Consider the following 4,991-nt stretch of genomic DNA (forward strand, 5'->3'; position numbering starts at 1 on the left):
AATCAGCAAGCACTTAGGTTTACGCTTACACTTACAGTATGATTGTAGTAATACAAAGAATGATTTTATATATAGATCTTACTGTGGATATGCCCTTTTGCTGAGATGAAATCTTTGCATTTTTAAATTGTTAATCTTTTTAGATGTGTAGAATGTATACTGTTATATCTATATAACCTGTGCATTGTATATGCAGTTAAAGTATTTCACATTTTCCATCACTGTGTATGCATTGTAATCATAGTCATTTAGAAAGCTCAGTTTTAAAGTGTTTATTTAAATCCAGGTTTAATTCACAGTTGATTTGTTTTTTTTTATTCTGCTTCTTCTGTGAGTGTATGTCATGTATTATTTGTCTCACAATGATTATGCTCTATAAATGTTTTTTAATTTTTCTTCTGCTGCTGCACATACTGTATATAAAGCAATGACCTTTGTATGTACTGCTTTCATGTATTACTAATTACATTCATACAAAATCTTATTCTAAAATTAAAGTTTATTTATATTATTAGACTTGATTTTGTTTCAAATTTAGATATACTTAATGTGTTTTGTTTGCAGAACAATAATGTTGCATGTGTTTGAATATTTTCTCCAAACTATGCAGCTAGTTGTATAGTGTTATCACCTTATTGTATGATTAGTATTGTATAATGATTATAGTTAATACTAAAACATAGTTTAAAATAAATACTATTGTACAGTAATGTATATAACATAATCTTTGTAAGGCAAAGATTACCCTATATTACTATATTAAAAATGTGTTAATTGCAGTTCACTTTCCTACAGTTTTGCATTTATAAATACAAGCACCAACACTGTGTGAACAGCATAGCGGTACAATGTTCCTGCTTCATTGATTCAGTGCCCTGGCTTTGAATCCTGTTGCCCATGTAAAGTTTGCATGTTTTTCCTGAGCATGCCAGAGAGAGAGAGGTTAGGATCACACACTGATACAGCGCATTGCCGCACTGACCACATGACAAACCAACTCAGGATCCCAGATTAGGACCTGAGTGCAGCCATGCAACGGGATGACACCTCCGCACCACACACTAGGTCTTCCTCCAAATCCCCAAAGGTGGATGAAGCTTATTAGCATTCCTAAAATGGTTCGACATGAGCGTGGTATGTGTATGAATGGACCCTGCACATTTAGAAATAAAGATGACAAAGTGGTCACTCAGACTACAAAAACAATTTTGGTGTCCAAAAGAATCATCCAGATGAAGGTTCCAAAAAGAACCTTTATTTGTTTAGGTCCCTAACAGGCTCCAGTAATAACCATGAATAGATGATAACAGATTTGAGAAACGCCAATGGGTTCTTGATTTTCAAAGCACAGTAACACGGGCTACGTTCAGGTTTTCTTGCTCTGTCAGTATCCTGCAAAGTCATCCACTAGACTATACACTAAACATTTCTGTTTTGTCCATATACTGTATTGGGAAGCTTTTCAAAGAGCAGAGAACCAATTTAATGTGCTAGGAACTCTTCCTAGAATGAACTGGTTCTTGGTCAAGCAATGGGACCACACAACCCAGTAAAGTGCCACTAAAGAACCAGCATTTTTAGGAGTGTGTGATGGACTGACAACGTGACCACGGCTGTTTTCTTAAATTATATCCAAAGCTGCTGTGATAATCTCTGGCTCTCCAAGTCTCAAACGTGGCTACAACAGGTTTGAGCATTCTTTTTTTTTTTTGTAATGTTTTTTAGTGATTCACATATTTTTGTTTCTTTACCAATATTTATTTTTCATGCTTTTCATATTAAAACTGGAATAAGGGGATAAAGTGCACCATAATTTTCATTTCTCCGCACAGGGTCTTGGATAGAAAATGGCTTTCATCTATATGTTCCCAAATTCCTGGCAAAAAAAAAAAATCCCAATTAAATGTAAAGGATTTTATAATATTGTATGCCTTTCCTCTGACTAGCCTGCTATTAGAACAGGAAACCCATTCTTTATGTCCATTGATGATACATCCAAAGTGTGAGATTTATGTAGTGGTATCATTGATTAGAAGTCCTATGGTATTCCTGGTGTATTGTAGCTCTACAGGAACATAGCAATTAGCCTCTCATTAAAAATGTGTTATTCCCTGTAACGACTCTGTCCATTCCATATCCCGGGGGTTGTAATATCATCGGACTTTTATTTCTTCCAAGCTCAATTACTTAATTTGGCCTACTTGTTTGGACAATTGTAGCACTTCCTCTGGAGAGCAAAAGAATAAAATAGCAAAATGAAAAGGTACATCTTAAAAATAAAGGTACCATAGCGGTTCTTTGGGGCAATGAAGCATTTTTGGTTCTCAAAATACTCATCCACATGAAGGTTCCAGGAAGAACTTTTATTTATCAAGTTCCATATCAGATTCCATACAGTAAGTATCCATGAAAAGATGGTAACTGATTTGTGAAATACAAATGGGTCCCGATTTTAAAAGCTGCATACAATCACTCAGGCTCAGTTCAGGTTTTCGTAATCTGCAAATCCTGCTAGGTAGCCTACCATAAATTCAAGATTTCAGTTTTTTGTTCCACATATTAGGAGTTTTTCAAAGCACAAAGAACGAACTTCATATGTAAAGTACCTTTCCCAAAATGAAACGGTGCTTTGTCAAGCAAAGGCTCAACAAGGAAACACAAAACACAGTAAAGAGCCACAACATGCCATTAAAGAAGAGCCAGTAATTTTAAGAGGGCAGTTACAGCTACAATTTTGCAATATTTCTTTGACATTATCATTTGAACAATATACCCAAACAAGAAAACTCTATATCCATTTCTATCCTGCTTACCTCGGTATTTTTTCGGCAGCACTGAATAGGTTGATAGTGCACTCTTAAAATTAAAGAGTGGTTCTTCAGAGTGATGCCATAGGGGAACCATTTTTGGTCCCCAAAAGACACATTCACATGAAGGTTCCAGAAAGATCCATTTATTTATTTATTTAGCCCTGTAACAGGTTCCATACAGTGAATAACTATGACTAGATGTTAGCAGATGTGTGAAATACCAGTGGGTTATGAATATAAAATGACTCTTGCTGCACAGGTCCAGCAACACAGGCTAAGTCCAGGTGCTCTTAATTTGTTAGTGTCCTGCAGCCTACCATACATTAAAGAGTTCAGTTTTTTTTTCCTAGTAGGAAATTTTTTCCAAGCCCAAAGAACAAACTTCAAATTCAAAAAACCCATTCCAGAATGAAATGGTGCTTTGTGACTCAAAAATTCTACGAAGAACCACACACATCCTGGTAAAGAACTATATATTACTATTGTAACAAAGGCGCTATATGGGCACCAACCCGACACAGACTGACACCGTGAGGCACACGTAAGATAAATAAAACTTTTTATTTTTCTTCACCTGTGGGGCACGTCTTCCCCGTGACCCCCACAGGCACAACACAGTCCCTAGTACAGCAAACACCAACACACACAGTCCTCTCTTGCACCCCCACTCCTTCATCAAGCTTCATCCTCCTCCCGACTCATGCCGCTGAGTGGTGGTTGCTGGGCCCTTTTATAGTCCACCCAGAACTGCTCCAGGTGGTTGATCGCCGTATACTGCGCTCAGAAGTCCCAGCTGCAGCACTAACTGGCGGCACCTGCGGGACCCAACAGGGCTGCACCCAACTCCAATTCCCATGGAGCCCTGTGGGAAACCAAGGCACCGCTCCAACCCAGGGGGGCAGCCATCTAGCACCCAGGGGGAGGTATTGCAAAGTCCATGGCTGCTCCCCTGAACATATACTAAGGGGCGTCCTGGCCGGGCATGGACCCCAGCCATCCGCCACATTATTTTTAAGAAAGAACCTAAGAAATTTGACAAATGAGAGGAGACCATTCAGTCCATCAAGCTTGATTATTTAGCTAAGAACTAAGCTGTCCCAATATCTCATCCAGATCTTAACTGAAGGTTGTCAAGATCTCTACTTTAAATCCATGTCTCGGTAGTTTCTTCCAGATTTCCAAAACTCTGGCTTCAGTCTAAATAATTTTCTCCTTAATTTCCATTGATGTCCTTGAGTATGTGATCCACCGGAAGCTGAAGGAATTCTGCTAGATGTGCTTTATCAATGCCTTTGAGAATTCTGAAGATGTGGATTAGGTCCCCTAACGTCCGGGCACATTCTCTCTCACACACACACACACACACACCCAACATTCAAATATAGTGGACCATTTTTAGACTCGCCTATAAATCTAACGAATTCACATCTTCAGGGGGTGTGTGGGAAGAAAATTCATAAAGACACTGAGACGATGTACAAAGTCCACATAGGCCGGCGCTGGGTTTCAACCTCTGCACTCTGGAGCTGTAATGCAGCAAAGCTTCCCTCCAGATAAAACCAAAAATCTCAAAACATGGGCAGAAATTTTTGCCTATAAATATCAAAATTGCTATTTGGTGCATTTACTATGGGATGATATTTACTTTACAAAGGTGTTACATGCAAGTAGTCCATCTTATTGACGAGGCTGTTGGAATATAAATCCTGAAATTCTGATTCAGTTGATATGTTTGACTTTTCCTGGTTATCATGTGCAAGTCACTCCACCTGTCATGGCAACAAATAATGAAATATTTAAACAATCATACCTAATTGTGAAATATCGTATTGTACACACTTAAAAATAAAAGTGCCAAAGTAGTTCTTCAGAGCTATGCCATAGGGGAACCATTTCTGGTTTCCAGAAGACCCGCCACATGAAGGTTCCAGAAAGAACCATAGATTCATAAGAGGCTCCATACAGCAAATAACCATGACTAGATAGTGATTGATTCGTGAAACCCCAATGTGTTTTGATTTTAAAAGTACTCTCGCTGCATACAGTAACACAGGATACGTTCAGGTTTTCTTAATCTGTCAGTGCCCTGCTTGGTAGCCTACCAAACATTAAAGATTTCAGGTGTCTTCTTCTACATATTATAAAGTTTTTAAAAGCATAAAGAACCAACATCATAGACAA

Source organism: Polypterus senegalus, chromosome 17, assembly GCF_016835505.1.
Source record: "Polypterus senegalus isolate Bchr_013 chromosome 17, ASM1683550v1, whole genome shotgun sequence".
NCBI lineage: Eukaryota > Metazoa > Chordata > Cladistia > Polypteriformes > Polypteridae > Polypterus > Polypterus senegalus.